This window comes from Sus scrofa, chromosome 8 (genome assembly GCF_000003025.6).
Source record: "Sus scrofa isolate TJ Tabasco breed Duroc chromosome 8, Sscrofa11.1, whole genome shotgun sequence".
Lineage (NCBI taxonomy): Eukaryota > Metazoa > Chordata > Mammalia > Artiodactyla > Suidae > Sus > Sus scrofa.
The window spans coordinates 25,920,587-25,939,588 of NC_010450.4; positions in this window are offsets into that span (position 1 = coordinate 25,920,587).

Sequence of the window (19,002 nt, forward strand, 5' to 3'; positions counted from 1 at the left end):
CAGAATTGAACAAAAGACTAAATAATCTCATTAGGACAGAGTAGAGTGAAGTGGAACTATTACTTTTCATATTTAGGATATCTACTTCTCTTAATTCAGTATTAGATTTTGTTCTGTTTTAATAGTGTGTGATGCCACTGAAATGCTCCATGTATTTTTCAGCAAGATCCCATTTATTGCTACCCCTCAATTAGGCTCTCATTACTTTTTTGTATTATGTTTTATCCACCCTCTCCCCATTTTGTTTTTTTCTTTTCTACCACGAAAGCTCAGTTTGAAGGGAGGAAGGAAGGAGGATTATGTTTTGTGGTGAAAAGTAATAAAACTAGGACAAGTAAATAGGGACATAGACTGATTTATTAGTTCATTTATTAAAACATGTATTTATTAAGTAGCTATTATATGATTGGAGTTGTGTTAGGCATTGCATATACAATGATGCACAACCATTTTAAGTTTTATAAACTGGTGATTCTCAATAGTGAATGGTTCTATAAGATAGCAGCAGTGGTTTAGTGGAAAACTATAAATGAGATTAGAAAAGAAATACGAATAAAACAAATACTGTGGAAATAGAATTAATAAGACAGGATGCATTAACACTAAAGAAATACACCAAGAGAGAAAAAGTACCAACTCTATTTTTCTTCTAGTTTTAGATTTCAAAAGTTCTGACAGTAATATCTTGTTTGGTATATTGTTTGACTCCATGATATATCAATCATGTTTTAGTTTTAAAATATTAATAACATTAAATTTTGAAGCCCACTTCAAATTTGAAAGAGTAAAGAGAAAAAATAATAAAAATACAAGTGGTCCCATGTCAGTTTTTGCTGTTACCTTCTTTTCTCCTAAAATACACATTACCTGAAATTTATCATCTTAATAAATTTTAGGTGTACTCATCAATGGTATTAATTACATTCACATTGTTTTACCAATATCATCACCATTTATCTCTAAAATTTTTCATTTTACCAAACTGAAACTCTATACTCATTAATAATAACTGCCTATTCCTCTCCTCTCCTAGACTCTGGTAATTGCTATTCTACTTTTTTTTTTTAATTTTATGAAAATACAGTTGATTTGCAATGTTGTGTTACTGCCTGCCATAGAGCAAAGTGATTAAGTTCTACTTCTGTCTCTGAATTTAACCCTTCTAGGACCTCATTTAAATGCAATCATACAATATTTGTCATTTTGGGCTCTGGTTTATTTAGCTCAGCCCAAAATTCAAGTTTCATCCATTAGGTAGCACATGTCAGAATGTCACTTTTAAGTTTTAATAATATTTCATTGTATGTATACTCCACATTTTGTTCATCTGTTTATCCACTGATATGCATTTGAGTTTTTTTTTCATTTGGGGGCTATTGTGAATAACACTTATGGATATTGGTATACAAATATCTGTTTAAGGATCTTCTTTCAGTTCTTTTGGATATATAGCTAATGTGGAAATGGAGTATCTAGTCTTAAATCCTCAGCAGATATAAATTCTTGTATCTAAGTGCTTTCTGACTATCTCCATATGAGTTTCTAATGAATATTTTATTTTATTTATTTCTTTTTTGTCTTTTTGCCATTTCTTGGGCCACTCCCGCGGCACATGGAGGTTCCCAGGCTAGGGGTCGAATCGGAGCTGTAGCCGCCAGCCTAGACCAGAGCCACAGCAATGCAGGATCTGAGCCGCGTTTACAACCTACACCACAGCTCACGGCAACACCAGATCCTTAACCCACTGAGCAAGGCCAGGGATCAAACCCACAACCTCATGGTTCCTAGTCGGATTCTTTAACCACTGAGCCACAACGGGAACTCCTCTAATGGATATTTTAAATTTAATGTATTCAATACACTCCTTCTCTCTTCCAAACCTTGTTCAAGTCTAGTCTACTTTAGAAAATGGCCAGGCCATGAACTCCAGTGATGCAAACACTGGAATCAATTTTTTAAGTATTCTGTTTCCTTCGGAGAAGGTGCTTTTTCAGAAAGTCTGCCCCTAAAATTCGCGAGGAATTCATCTACTTCTGCTTAAATTCATCCTGAATCCATACACTTTCTCTATCCTTATGCTACTCTACCCCAAGTTACACTAATTATTATTTCACTTGAGTGTAGAAAAATATCCTCCTAGCTGATTTCTTTATTTCTACTCAAGATCCGGTCTCCACTCATCATTAATACTGATATAACTTCCCTTCACACTGAAAAAAATCCAAAATATTTACCCTAGCTTCTTGCATAAATGGAGCCTGCCCTCTTATTCAAGCTCATCTTAATTCACTTACCCCTATATTCACTATGCTTTTTCAGACAAGCCGGCTACAGGGTAATTGCCAGAAACTTTTTTAAAAAGTGTTAATTTTTGTATTCTAATTTTGTTTAGCTATCAGCTTTTTAAGTCATTTAGTTTTTAGATGTTCACTTATGTTTGCATGGTAAAATGTCTAAGGAATAAATCATAATAAGGTAAGCCTGTTGATTGCCTTTCAGTTTCATTTATATGCAGTGCAGTTAGGATGGGTAACCTAGTTTTGGTCAAGAAGGTAGAAGTGTACTGTACTGCAGGACTTTGGAGGGAGATTCCCCCCCACCCTGAGCAAAATAGGAAGAAGAAAATATTTTTTCTTCTTGTCTTGAGTACCATTATATAAAGAAATGGAATATCTTTCCATTTCTTTGAATCCTCTTTAATTTCTTTGATTAATGTTTTGTAGTTCTCAGTATACAATTCTTTCACCTCCTTGGTCAGGTTTATTGCTAGGTGTTTAAATTTTTGGGGTGCAATTTTAAAAGGTATTATATGTTTTTATTCCTTTTCTAATATTTCATTGTTAGAAATGCAACCAATTTCTGAATGTTAATTTTGTATCCTGCTTCTTTGCTGAATTTGTTGATCAGTTTGAGTAGTTTTTGTGTTGAGTCCTTAGGGTTTTCTTTATATAGTATCATGTCATCTGTGTACAGTGAAAATTTAACCTCTTCTCTTCTAATTTGTATAACTTTTATTTCTTTTATTTGTCTGATTGCTGTGGCTAGGACTTCCAATACTATGTTGAATAAAAGTGATGAGAGTGGGCATCTTTATCTTGTTCCAGATTTTAGTGGGAATTCTTTCAGCTTTTCTCCATTGAGTATTATATTTGCTATGGGTTTGTCATAAATGGCTTTTGTTATGTTAAGGTATGTTCCCTCTCTACCCATTTTGATAAGGTTTTTATCATCAATGAATGTTGGGCTTTTTCTACATCTGTTGAAATGATCATGTGGTTTTTGACTTTTCTTTTGTTAATGTGGTATTTTTACATAATAGAATACTACTCAGCCATAAAAAAGAACAAAATAATGCCATTTGCAGCAACATAGATGGAACTAGACACTCTCATACTAAGTGAAGTAAGTCAGAAAGAGAAAGCCACATACCATATGACATCGCTTATATCTGAAATCCAATATACGGCACAAATGAACCTTTCCACAGAAGGAAACTCAAGGATTTCGAAAACAGACGTGTGGCTGCTGAGGGAGAGGGAGAGGGAGAGAGAGAGAGAGTGGAATGGACTGGGAGTCGGAGGTTAATAGATGCAAACCATTGTATTTGGAGTGGATAAGCAATGAGATCCTACTGTATATATAACACAGTGAACTATACCTAGCCACTTATGATGGAACATGATGGAGGATAATGTGAGAAAAATAATGTATATATATATATGTGCACCTGTCACTTTGCTGTACAGTAGAAATTGACAGAACACTATAAGTCAACTATAATGGAAAAATAAAAATCGTTTTTAAAGAAGAAATGAGGAGTTCCCGTCGTGGCGCAGTGGTTAACAAATCCGACTAGGAACCATGAGGTTGCGGGTTCGGTCCCTGCACTTGCTCAGTGGGTTAACGATCCGGCATTGCCGTGAGCTGTGGTGTAGGTTGCAGACGCGGCTCGGATCCCGCGTTGCTGTGGCTCTGGCATAGGCTGGTGGCTACAGCTCCAATTCAACCCCTAGCCTGGGAACCTCCATATGCCGCGGGAGTGGCCCAAGAAATAGCAACAACAACAACAACAAAAAAGACAAAAAAAATAAATAAATAAGTAAAATAAAAAAGAAATGATATTTTGAAATGTAGCAGTTATAAGAGGACCAGTCTAAGGAAAAAAAAAAAAAAAAAGCAGCAATAGCAAAAACCAATATGCTGAAGCTGGCAGAAAACATATTTGGGTCCTTAACAACAATAGTAAGCATCTGTGCCAACCTGAATCTTCTTATAATGGGAAATTAAATATATTTTTTGCTATTATATCAAATATCTATTGCTTAATAATATATCACAATAAAATCTGGTAGCTTAAACAACAGTTTATTGTTGTGCAAGATTCTGCAGGTTGGCTCTGTGGTTCTGCAGATCTGGACAAGGCTGGACTGGTCTTGGCTGGATTTAAGCTAGCATTCATGGTTATTTAACAGGTCAGCTGCACTTTAGTTTGTCTATGCAATTGAGCTGAATCAACTAAGTTCCACAAAAATGTTTATCTTCAAAGTCTAGCTCAAGCTTGTTCTCAGGGTAGTAGGATTCCCAAGAACATAAGCTGTAATGTCAAGCCTGGACTCAGAACTAGCACAGAATCTCCTCCACCATGTTTTTCCCAGAGAGTGAAAGTCAGAGGCAGAGCACATCTATGTGGAGGGAAAAATAGACCCCCAACTGATGGAAGATGTTGGAATATCATTTCATAACAGGCAGGGACAGAGAGGGCAGAGCACTGTGACCACTTCTGTGATCAATTTACCAGGGCTACTACTGTCTGTGACTTTTCACAGAATATGTTCTTACCCTAGCAACTTGGCATTTCTTTCATATTTCTTGACTGTTCACTTCTTGGCTCTTGCTGTAACTGATTCATCACAGTTTGGTAGGTTGCCACTTCAATGTTATTTCCTCAGAAAGACTTTCCTTGAGGAAATTTCTTGAGTAGTCCTATTCTCCCCATCACCAGTTTTTCTATTTCCCTCATTAGAATATAAGCTCAGTGAAGCTGAGGACTTTATTTTGTTCATGCTAACATTTTATTATTTTTTTTTTTTTGGCTATGTCTGTGGCACGTGGAAGTTCATGGGCCAGGGATAGAATACATGCCACAGCAGAAACCCAAGCTGCTACAGTGACAACACCAGGTCCTTAACCCACTGTGGCACAAGAGAACCCCATGCCAACATTTTTTCTATTTCCTATTTTATGGCAAATACTTACTGTCTTTTGGTTAGTTGAATGAACAAAAGAATGAATACACAATTATTGTAATGAGTGGACTGAATTTTTACTGACCCAATCTGTTTTATATGCTCAAGATGGTAGAGTTTATTTATATTATCATTTATTTATATAAATTTGAGAAATAGTAATGAGAGGGGAAAAAACATAAATCTCATCTATTATTTCAGTCGTGTGTGTGTGTGAGAGGGAGGTTTTGTTTTTAGGAGGAACAAAAAAAAGGGAACAAATAGATCCTGTTTTTAAACTTCTGGGACTATGTTTAAATGTTTTTCCCTCCTTAGAATTTATATATGTCATTTCTACCTTTCTACCTTTCAATATTTTATCCTCCTTTATTGACCATATCAAATGACTCATCTGCCAAGAAAAATTCAGAGGTTTCTACTAGATAGTTTGTTTCTTCCACTGGATCCCCCTAATGTTCTCTTAGAATCTCTATTGTGGGACTTAGCTTGCCTTGTTTTTAATTGGTCATCAAAATCTGTCCATGGAAGTTGGGATGCAAGTTCCTCAAAGTCAGAGTCTATCTTACTAATTCTCTCATTTACTACCATTTCCAACATGTATATAATGTTATCAATAAATAATTAACTTGAAATCAAGTATGTGATTATTGTCTTATAGGAGAGGAATCTGATTCAGTCTTGAAACTAATTGCAGCATAAAATGCAGTATTTTTATTTTTGCCCTATTAAGTTCAATTCTGCTAGTTGTCTCTTAAAGTCCTTGTGTGATCTCTAAACAAGCTACTTACCTTTTGTAATTTTGCAACAATATTGCGTAGGCACATCAGTATAACATCCTAGCTTGCTTTCTCCTAGAAATTGTTCAAAGCTTGTTCCATGTTCCTGCTTCTCTTGGTTTTGTCTCCTTCATTATATCTTATTTCCCATTATGCTACCTTCTAATCGCTGAATTCCATTACCACTGCCTCAGGGCTGGGACCTCTCCTTTCCCAAATTCCCAGCACCTTCCAAGATAAACACCTTCAATTACAATCACTCCTCACCTTTACAACAGAGGCCCCTAACAATAAACAACTTACTCAATAGGTAGTTGAAGAATGATTCTCAGATGAGCTTAGTATAGCAGAGAACTGGGCTATAATATGGTTTTTATTCTTTGAACTCCCATTAGTTTCCTCACTGTAAAAGACTAGACTGCTTAATATTTCCCCATAAGCGTGATTTCAGCAGTATGATATCTAGCAAAACAACGTTCTGCAATATTAAATATATTCCATCATATACTAAGAAAATTCCAGTTGCACAACAAATTAAACATCTCTGTTATGGCAATGTAAGTTAACAAACAGTAAACCTTTAGAATGTGAAAGCACCAGAAAATTTTAGATTTCTATTTCAATATTGACATCATTTATTTAGAAAAATGTAATCTTAAGTTGTAAGTGGTTTTAGAGGATGAGAAGCTGAAAAATAAACTCCAGATATACACAATTCCAGAAACAAAGGAATCCGCCCATTTATAAACATGCTCCAGGGAAATCAATGAAGATAAAATGTGCATAGACTTCCCCATTCTGTCTCTTGTCTTCCTGCTTCCTTTTTGCATCCTGTGCCGTATACCTCACACATTGTCCTGCCCTCTGTTCTTAAAATGTCTTACACTTTGTCAAATCTAAAAATTTAAAGGTATAGTAAAAATATTAAATTTTGCCCCAAGGCTATCCAAATATTAGTTTGCTACAATTGAAAATCAAACAGGTTTTAAACATTCCTGAAAAAACAAAACAAAACAAAAACCCGAGCAACAAAAAGTGATGACTCATGATGGCTTTACAAGAGTTTCACTGTGTAAAGACAGAGATCTCTACCTGAGTTCTCCTTTAGATTTCTCCATAGAGGTCACTATCTATTCACCCACTTATTACCTAAACTGGTAACCAGCACTGTACAAACCATTGGAAACCCTCAGTCATGTTTTCTTCTATATCACTAAAAGTTGTGTTTATGAGAGAAGAGAGGGTGGGGAAGAGGGAGAGAGAGAAGGAGGAAGTTTAGAGAGTTTAAGAGGAGAGAAAGAGAAAAAGGAAAGAACAATTTTAAAATCTACACTGACACAGGTAAAGTGAAAATAATTCAGAATGCTAGTACATATGACAAATTATACTGTAAAATTTTGGAAGAATTTAAAAGTCTATTTTAAAATAATTGTTCTCTCTTTTTTCCCCTGTCTCCATCCCCCCGCCTCCCCCCGCTCTCTCTCTCTCTCTCTCTGTCCCCACCACACACACACTTACATACACACACACAATCTATTCCACACACAAACCTCCATTCATAAAATAGTAGACTAGAATGCCCAGGGTAGAACCAATTATAGGGATGCCTTATTGGGAGTGTTGATGTTTCTTCAAAGTCCCCAGCAGTATCTCCCCTATCCATCATTTTCCACAGTTCTTGATTACAACATCTGGGAAAGTATCCTTTTCCTTTCGTCTTCCTTAAAGAAATCTGAATAGGGCCAAAAAGCCATTTTTAAGCCTAAATTATTCCAGTCTCTTTTAATTCAGGATGGTGCTTTTATTGGCAATACAATTTTCTAAACCTGTAATGGACTTTCTAAAAAATAATTTTATTGTAGTCAACTTACTGTGCCTATAGTTGCATCCATAATCCTTTTCCATATGCAAATCTATCACTAAATTAAATTATAGGTTCATTACATTATCAGGCTTTCAAGTAAGGGTACAGTCCTTAGTTTTTCTAAGCCCTTTTGTCCAACAGAAAGGAATTACTGGGTGCTGCTTATTTAATTGATTTGAACAAGAATATGAAGGCTGCATTCATAGTTTTTATCAAAGACTAAGTCTTAGCTGGCCTTTGCCAAAAGAGACAATTTTTTAATTTGCCTTTTAGAAGTTGGATATAAGACATATCATTTTAATCCTGCAAGTCCAGAATTTCTGGATCTTTTTCTCTTCTTTTTAATTTGGCTTGTTAACTGGCCCAGTTCATTTCTACTTCATCTTTTTCTTGTAGTATCTTTTCAAATGCAGGTATGATGGTTGAAGAAGTCAGTGGTATGCTAGTAATATGCCCATGTGCTTAATCAATTGCCTTTAAAGTACTTAATTTTACCAACTGGCTTGTCTTCTGCATTTCATTCAACCTCTAATAATAAAATCTTGGGTGCCTGGAGCCTGACTCCAAAACAAAAGCCTCATTGTTAAATACAAGTTTTCTTATTTCAGGTACTAATTTCCCCATTAGTTAGCTTTTGTGAGGCTGAGCTGTAGTATCAAAGAAACTTCAGTCTCAGAATGTTTATGAGGACAAAAATTACTTTTTTTTGTTATGTGTTACTTACAAACAGGCCACTGCTCTGTTCCTTGTTCTCTTTAACGCAGAGTCCAGTGTGACGAGGGTGTGCACATTATGCTTTTTGAGTACTCACTGGCCCCTTGGTAGAAAGGAGAGAGCTACAACAGAACCAAGAAATGGCTCTTTAATCTTTTACTCAGAATTTGCATACTTTCATTGATATTCTATTAATGCAAGTGTTACGGACTGAATTGTGTCCCCCCCAAAATATTGGATCCCTAACTCCCAGTGTGATTATATTTGGAAACAGGGTCTTTAAGGACCTAATTAAGGTTAATGAGATGATAAATGTGGGACTCTAATCCACTATGACTGGTACCCTTATAAAGAGAAAGTTACCAAGGGTGCACCCAGAGAAGATAGTCCATTTGAAGACATAGCAAGAAGTCGGCTTTTTGCAACCAGGAAGAGAAGCCTCATTAGAAACCAGACCTACCCACAACGTGATCTTGGACTTTTAGGCTCCAAAACTGTGAGAAAATAAATTTTCATAGTTTCAGATTGCTGGTCTGCAATATTTTGTTGTGGCAACTCTAGCAGATTTGTGCACCAACTTTGTAACATGCTCAAGACTGACAGCAGTGGATGGGGAAGTAATTCTTTCCCTAAGGAGTCATTGAACATTACATGGTAATAGGCAGAAATACATGAACCACTTTAGTGGAGAATAGTAATCATTTTGAACAAGAAAGCTATCTACTGCAGGGTTTTTTGTGTGTTTTGTGTTTTTTTTGTTTGTTTGTTTTTGCTGTTTAATAGTGGACAGACATGAAAACAATTTTAAACTTGGTTCTAATTTTTGATTAATCTGGTATATTATTCTGACTGACCTTCATTATCTCAACTAGTTTGATAAAGTTCTAAACTCCTAGAACTGAGAAGTGAGTTTTTGATATAGTAAAGATGATTCAAACAAAACAAAACAGGCTTTTGAAAATGAAAACAGAAAAATTATACTTGTAATGATTCAAAAGCAAACTTATTAAAAAACATTCAAATTTGTATTTACTGATATGGATATTGTCTGTGAAAATGTAAGTTGTGGGTGCATCTTTGGACTGATGTGTGTGGTGTCTCCACTATTAAAGAGTCTTACCCGCTATGTTCATATTTTAACATTTGATATCTGTTGTTCCTATTAGTTAAAATAGGTACATAAATTTCATTCAGTTATAATCCTTGCCCTTCTAGGAAAGTTCAACCTTGAAGGAGAGACAAAAATGGAAAAACTACTTTAAGAAGAGTGAATAATAAAAGCAGAAACATAAGAAATAGGTAAAATAAGAGTAAGTTAGCAGAGATGATAGAGATAGGCATTTCAAGAGGAAGAGAATAGTGTGGAATTCCCATCGTGGTGCAACAGAAACAAATCCGACTAGGAACCATGAGGGTGCAGGTTTGATCCTGGCCTCACTCAGTGGGTTTAGGATCCGGCTGTTAGCTTGAAATGTGGTGTAGGTGACAGACGCAGCTTGGATCTGGCATTGCTGTGGCTGTGGTGTAGGCCGGCAGCTACAGCTCCAATTAGACCCCTATCCTGGGAATTTCCATAAGCTGTGGGTACTGCCCTAAAAAAAAAAAAAAAAAAAAAAAAAAAAGTGAAAACTGAAATAAATCTTAAGACTTATGTTTCATTGATTTTATAGCTAGGACAGTGTTATTAACTAATCCTCCATCTTACAAAATATTATCTTGGTTTAATTTAGCCCTGTAGATTCTTGAAATGGGAGTGGTGCTTTCTTCTCTTCCTCCTGTCCCCTTACCCTTTACTTAGGGGACCAGAGGGCCAGCTCCTTTCTTTTTCTCTTAGAGTCACTGGTATCCTGTGGTGTATGATGGCAGCTGATTTGAAACAGAGGGTGTAATGAAGGCACTAATGGTCCATGTTTATATGGTCTGAACAATAATACATTGCCATATATAAAGGTGAGGATGTATATCTGACCGTGCTCTTTTGATGCTTCAAAGCCTGCTTCTATCGCTGAGGGCTACTGTTTTGAAACTGGTTATGTAAATAGAAGTAGCTTCATTAAACTGTTTCGGCATCCACTGAGGTTTACAGATTTCCTACTGCTTCTTTGACTGGAATTCCATCTCTTTGTTTATATGATTTCCACATTGAACTTCCTCAAAGGCTTTATTTTGAAAAAACAAACAAACAAACAAACAAACGAAAAAAACTATAGCTAAAATTTGTTTGCGAACTATCCATGAAACTTTTTAGCTTAACATACAGGATTTCTGTGGTTTATTTTCCTCTTTCTTTCTGCTTATTACTTACCTCTAAGACAATCCTAAAACATTTATTGAAAATGTTTCCTTTGCCTAGATGCTTTCTTCCACCCACAACCTCTACACTTTCACACCACTTATCACACCGTCCTACATTCATTTGCTTTGCAATATGAAGAACAAATGACCGGGGTCTCAAATGGCTGTGGTCACAAATGTCCGACACAGGAACCAATTTGATAGTTGGGAGTGTACTTCAATGATATCAAAAAGTCTTTTAGTGTCCAGATAATAAGCAAATATTTTTAAGAACATTTAAAACTGGATTAAACTGTGATATGTAAGCAACAATTCTGATACTTCAGGAGCTCAGCTTTGTCTTGGCTATTGCTTATCCTCCACAGGACTTTGGCCCAAATAGCTAGAAGTTTAAACCTTGATCTGTGTGATATTTTATACTTTCAAAGGAGAGAGTCTCAGAAATGGGAAACTCAGAGGCTCAGAGAAGTCAGGAAATTGTGGTATTAGAAAAAGAGGAGCCCTTAAAACATCAGTTGATCTTTCCTCCTACCTCTAAATTGAAGTCCCTAAATTATCTCATATTCCCTGTATCTAACAAGAAATAAAATTCTATGGACTGCATGGTTCTTTGACTAGAAATCTCGTTAGAAATCTGCAGACAGAAATCTCTTCTTCATGTCTCTCATTTTAAGCCTAAGTTATTTCTAGCTTCAGTGAAGATAGTGAACAGCTGTTCATCTTCCTTAAACTCTCCGTACATTTCACAGCACCTCTATTAAACATTCTTTCCTGCCTGTACCTGGAGTTGATATCTGATTATATATTATTATTATTTTAGGATTAGCATTTATCTTACACAATTAGCTTCTTTTTCATGTTAATGCTGTATGTCTCTCTATAGGAGTTTTGTAGGTCATAATATAAGTCAGTCCAACCAGGAAGATGAATTGCCAGGAGTAGGGAAAAAAATAGCAAAAAGTGGGATTGACAAATTGGGAAAGAAAATGGTTAGGTCAGGTTAGCTAATGAGGCAGGAAAGTGAGGAAATGTATTTATATACTTTTTCTTTTCCTGATGCATCTATAAACTATTTCCATTAAACAGCCTGGGCTTGCTAATGTGTAAGAAAAAAAAAATCCTGAGGATTATTTTACTTTCCCTAATTACCAATTTTACCCTGGCAACCATCTACTTAAAACTAATGGTAAAAAAGAGCATGATTTGTTTCTTATACAGTTGGCTGAATTTAGTTAAATTAAAAATAAAGTATTATTGACATTAGCTTCAGAAGATAAAGATCCAAAGCTGTGATTTAATCAGAAAGTGATTAAATTCTGTGTATATATATGATGAGTCCTGTGTCTGAGAGGTTTTTATATTGACTCTTCCTATGGACCTTGCTCTAAGAGCTCTAAATAAATCGCTAACAGTAATCTAAGGCAACAGATAATGTAGATGCTACTTTTGCAGCTCAAGGATAAAATATTTGTTTAAGAAATAGGTGTGCCAGACTTCTCTGAGACTCTTTTTCTATAATTAATGAGTTGATTAATTATATGTGTACTGTGAATGATGGTGTCTTGATAATGATTACTGACCCATATGCAGCTCCCAAAACACAGAGAACTTCAAAAATTCAATTACAAGGTCCAGATGCTGTATATTGCATATGTAAACTGCTTCAGGTGGGAAGATTGCATATTAATAACATCGTCAATGTGGGTTAGCTCAGAAGCCTAGTGACTATTTTGCAAAAGTAGTTCTCGAAGCAAGCAAAAGAATCAACTCTTTTAAGTTTACTTCAACCTTCAAGTAAATTACACCTTTACTCATAGTATCATTAGTATTTTTCATTTTTTATTATAGTTGATTTACATTGTTCTGTCAATTTCTGCTGCACAGCATCGTGACCCAGTCATACATTCTTATACATTCTTTTTTTTTCACATTATCCTCCATCATGTTCCATCATAAGTGATCAGATATAGTTCTCTGTGCTATACAGAAAAATCTCATTGCTTATCCATAATTATTAAAATCTCTTAGATACTTTTCTTGGAGATGTTTGATATGCTTAATACCTTTCAAAGAGTGAAAACTTTTGTCTACCATATACTCTTGATATCTTAGAAATAGTATGTCATTTTTATATGCCCAAACTGACTTCCTTCTGACTCTGTGAAGTCCAGGATAGCAACTAATATTTTTAGAAAAATGAAAAAGCCAACCCTTTGTTTAAAAAAGGAACAAGAACAGGAGTTCCTGTTGTGGTTCAGTGGTAAGGAACACAACTAGTATCCATGAGGATGCGGGTTTGATCCCTGGCTTTACTTCAGTGGATTAAGGATCTGGTGTTGCTGTGAGCTTCAGTGTAGGTTGCAGACACAGCTGAGATTCTGCATTGCTGTGGCTGTTAGCATAGGCTGACAGCTGCAGCTCCAATTCAAGCCTTAGCCTGGGAATTTCCATAGGCCCTGGGTGTGACCCTTAAGAAAAAAAAAATGAACAAAAATATTCATATTCAACAGTTAACATGTATACATTAATTTTTTAAAGACTGAAATTTAGTAAGTTTTGTTATATATAATTGTTCCTTCAATTTAGTCATTTAGCCATCACATATTTACTGAGTACCTCCTAAGGGCCAAGGTCTGCACTAAGAACCTCAAATACAAAGTAAAGTAGCATGCCCTCCCTGCATTCAAGGAGGCAGTTACCACAAGTGACATAGTGAAGAATCACAGTGGAGTTTTTTTAAAAAACGCAGAATTCAGGGCTTTAACCATTAAGACTCTAATTAAATTATACTGAGACAATCCTGTGAATAGGTATGGTCACCTGTCTGGTGATTTTGATATGATAATCTATTAACCATGAAAGATATTTTGAGGTAGACTTGCCCAAAGAATGGAGAAATACCTGATACAGATGCAGCCATCCTTCCTGATGTCGTTGACTTAGGAAGATACACATAACGGGAAAACTATCAAAAACTTCTCTCTTCTTTCTTGTTTTTTTTCTTTTTCTATCACTTCAGTGCATATCTCATCTTCCTTTTTATGTTTTTCTGTTGTTAGCCTTGGAAACAGAGTTGAGTCTCATCCCAGACCAACTGAATCAGAGCCTCCAGGTGAAGCAAAGACCTAAAGTCTGCTTTTAAGTCGCTGTCGTCGTCTTTTTTAAATCATTGGTTGGAGAAGCCCTGGTATTGGAAATGAGCCTGGCTCTGAATTTCCATAGTGATATAACCTTAGGCAAATCAATTAAACTTTTTGAGCTTTAATTTGTTTTTCATCTATATAATGGGATTTTTACTAAATGTTCCCTAAGGTCTTTCCAGCTAATATTTTATTATTGATTTTAATTTCATTTCAGTTTTATTCATTTCCATTCTCATACAGATTCCTTTTATGGGAATCCCTTTAATCAAAAACCTTTAGGCTTTTGTTGTTATTTTTGATCTTTGATAACTTCTTTTCTACATTTATTGTCTTCCTTCTTTAAAATCTCTTTTCTTTACCTCTTCTCTCCCAAGTCTTGAAATAATCTCAGATTGGAAAATATTTTAAAATACATTTCTTTATTTTTTATTTGTGTTTGACCTTTTGTCCTATAGACATGAGGAAAAAATGAAAAATCATGAAATGTTCTTTAAACATTATTTTACATTCTGTTTCTAGGGTTATTATTTTTCTTTTTATTTTTAGGTCCCCACCTGCAGCATATGGAAGTTCCCAGGCTAGGGGTAAAATCAGAGTTGCAGCTGCCAGCCTATGCCACAGCTAGAGCAATGCAGAATCCAGCCACATCTGTGACCAACACCACAGCTCAAGGCAACACCAGATCCTTAACCCACTGAGCAAGTCTATGGATCAAACTCTCATCCTCATGGATACTTGTCAAGTTCATTACTAGTGAGCCACAATGGGAACTCCCAGGTTATTATTCTATTTTATTGTAGATGATGGTCACTTTTATGAATGAAAGTGATATAATTTTAATGGGAAGAAAGAGAAAATGAAAATGCTGTGTTAAGATAAAGAATATTCAACAGGTAAGCCAAGATCCCTTGAAAACTTGGAGACAGATTCAAGGGAATTGCAGAATCTCTTTTTAAATATGGGGTGGCAAGAACTCTTGATTAGATAAATAATGGAGGTAACAGACAAATACCTTCTTTGAGGTAAATTAGAATGTTGATTTAGATAGATTAATATAAGAATTAGAGTAATGATAATTAACTTGGTATATTCCTAGGAACTATATCAGATCTGAGAGAAATATAAATACTAATAATATGCCACATAGAAAAAATATACACAGTTGTCCCATTAGATGAGATGATTGCCTTAAAAGCATCTGAATTCCAGAATGCCCTTGTCTCCAAGGCCTCCACATGTCCTAAGCTGATATAAAGTCATGAAGCAAATGGAGTTTTCTTGTATAAGTAGGATAAGTTTTAGCAATCCAAGCAGAATAAGATTCCTAAAAGCAATTTGATTCATCAATAACTAAATCTATTCATAACTAAGAATTAGCACAACCTCACAGCAAAAACCTTCCAGGAATAAATTGTTCATCCATGGTGTGTAAATGACTCTTTTAAAACTGTTTTAACAGATGTCACAATTTTATCTTATTTTTTTCCTCCTTCTCCATCTGCCACTGACTCAAACTCTCCTCACTCCATTCCTGGGGAACAACTTTCATATCTGCCCTTACTTCTTTTAATATGTGGTAGTCTTTGTTCATGGACTCGGTTTTCCTAAAATATAATTGTTCTAATTAATTTTACCTAAGTTGACATTAAGAGCCCTGGGGAAATTATTAAGAATCTTACATACTGATCCTTTTTAATGTTATGAAATATAATCAGATTTACATAAATTTATAAATGACTTTGGTCACTACAAAGCATGTGTGTAATATGCCTTTTTTTTTTTTAATTCAAGGGGCTCATGCGAATAAAAACCAAAAAAAAAAAAAGGGAGGAAATTAGTTCTGAGATAGGATCCAAACACAATTAAGTATTTTAACTCATGCATGTAACAATTACTTTGTCTCAATCAACTGTTGATTTTCTCTGTTACACAATGAATTTCTTTCTTTCAGTTATTTTCCAAGAAGCATTCTACTTTTGGCATAAAATATTGATTTTCTTAAAGAAAAATTCATGAAGGTACATCCTAAGCTTGCTTAAGACTTTAAATCTATGTGTGATTTTTGAACAGGGGCCATTAATTTGAGAAAACACTGGAATTGAATATAATATTGTTTTTAAACTGGTAGAGAACTGTTTTCATATAAATATAGATATGTATATGCATATGTATTTCATTAGAGCAGTGGGACTTTATAGCAGGTTAAATTCTTTTTTTTCTTCTTCATTTTCATTAGAGCAGTGGGACTTTATAGCAGGTTAAATTCATATTATAGAGAGAAAAAAAATTTATATAATATTTAAATTGTAGTACAGGAATATATAACCTATTATAAATGTATAATTAGATGAGTTTAACATGATGAGTAATTATTTATGTAATAAATATGATTCCAAAACTCTTCATGGAAAATTATTTTTTTCTAGATATGCTGCCACAGTTAACCTACATTTTTTTCCCATTGAAGTACCATTGCTATTATTGTGTTGCTTGTTTGCTTGAGTACATTTTACCTGAATAAACTGTGTGGCAGCAGGAACCACATCTAGTGGTTTCATGATTTTTATCTCTGACACCTAGTTCAAAGCATTAACATGGTAGTGGATTAATAAATACATACTGAAATGCATGACTGAGAGGTAATCCTTTCACAGAGTCATGTTAAACCTCAACACCAGCAACCCAGCTCTTATTTGCTTTACTCTTGCAGTGGGATAAGTATTCCAGAAATTTCATATCATTAAAAGTCTCATTTTTGTACTCTGTCACCTTGGTTGGAAACATGAACACCATATGTGTATGTGTTGCTGTAGAGAAAGGTTGAGAAAAGGTTGATATCTGCTCCCTTAGAAAGTAACTTGTTCGCTAGATAGAACACATATCTGTAGGATGATAATCTCCAGGGAATTTCCTTTCATTTGTAAAGTAATTTTGTCATTTATATCATGACTCTTTTGAGGGGCCTATTGACTCTCAAACTACCTACTAGCCCCTTTCTAATTTTTTTTATCTCTAAATCCTTGGAATTTTCAATATTTCATACCACAGGACTTCATACTTGATCTGCTTCAATTTATCATATTTGTTACAAATCCTCATGACTACCAGATCAGACCTATTAAGTGCTCTAAATTGGTATAATTTTGGCTGTGACAAATTTTAACTTTGGCTAATAAGAATATTTTGTAAACATTTAAGACATAATTTTTTATGTAAATCATTTTGATCTTTTTTTAATTTTAATTTTTCCTAACATCAACCTCCCACTCCACCCCTCCCCCAACCCTCTTGGCAGCCTCAGTCTGTTCTTTATATCTATGAGCCTGTTTCTGTTGTGTAGATAGGTTCATTTATGTCATATTTTAGATTCCACATATAAGTAACATCGCATGGTACTTGTCTTTGTCTTTCTAATAATCTATTAGATAATCTCTAGTTGCATCCATGTTGCTACAAATGGAATTATTTCTTTTTTTATGGCTAAGTAGTGTTTCGTTGTATATATACACCAAATTTTCTTTATCCACTCATCTGTCAATGGACATTTATATTGTTTCCATGTCTTGGCTATCACGAATAGTGCTTCAATGAACATAAAAGGGCATGCGTCTTTTTAAATTATGGTTTTGTCTGGATATATGCCCAGGAATAGGATTATTGGATCATATGGTGATTCTATTTTTAGTTTTCTAAGGAACCTCCATACTGTTTTCCCTAGTGGCTGTACTGCCTTACATTCCCATCAACAGTATAGGAGGATTCCCTTTTATCCACACCCTTTCCAGCATTTGTTGTTTGTAGACTTATTAATGATGGCCATTCTGACTGGTGTGAGGTAGTAACTCATTGTAGTTTTGATTCACATTTCTCTAATAATTAGCGATTTTGAGCATCTTTTCACATGTCTATTGGTCATTTGTATTTCTTCTTTAGAGAAATATCTGTTTAGGTCTTCTGCCTATTTGGGGGCTATTGTTTTCTGTTATTGTTGTTGTTGTTGTATCAGCTGTTTGTATATTTTGGAAATTAAACCCTTATTGGTTACATTGTTTGAAAATATTTTCTCCCATTCTGTGGGCTGTCTTTTTGTTTATGGCTTCCTTTGCTATACAAAAGCTTGTAAGTTTGATTAGGTTCCATTTGTTTATATTTGTTTTTATTTATATTGCCTTGGGAGTCTGACCTAAGAAAACATTGGTATGATTTATGTCAGAGAAGGTTTTGCCAGTGATCTCTTCTGGGAGTTTTATGGTGTCATGTCTTATATTTAAGTCTTTAAGCCATTTCGAGTTTAAAATACACTTCATTGATTTACATGTGGCTATCAAACTTTCCCAGCACCACTTGCTGAAGAGGGTGTTTGTTTCCCATTTTATATTCTAGCCTCCTTTGTCCATGATTAATGGAAAGTAGATATGTGGATTTATTTCTGGGCTCTCTATTCTGTTCCAGTGATCCACATGTCTGTTTTGGGCCAATACCACACTGCTTTGATTACTCTAGCTCTGTAGTATTGTCTGAAGTCTGGAAGGGTTATGCCTCTTGCTTTGTTCTTTTGCTTCAAGATTGCTTTGGAAATTCTGGATTTTTTATAGTCCCATATAAATTTTAGGATTATTTGATCTAGTTCTATGAAAAAGATCATTTTGATTTTATAAATTACAAAAATGCTTTTTGCTTAACTATTATGTATCAGTTAATTATTTCTAACTAGTTGAATAAAAAAGGAAGACTTTTTTATCTTAAAATTTGCTATTCTCTTCCAGGTAAATTAGGGTAAAAACTTTTCTGTTGAAAATCAAAATTATGGAGTTCCCGTCGTGGCGCAGTGGTTAACGAATCCGGCTAGGAACCATGAGGTTGAGGGTTTGGTCCCTGCCCTTGCTCAGTGGGTTAACGATCCGGCATTGCCGTGAGCTGTGGTGTAGGTTGCAGACGCAGCTCGGATCCCGCGTTACTGTGGC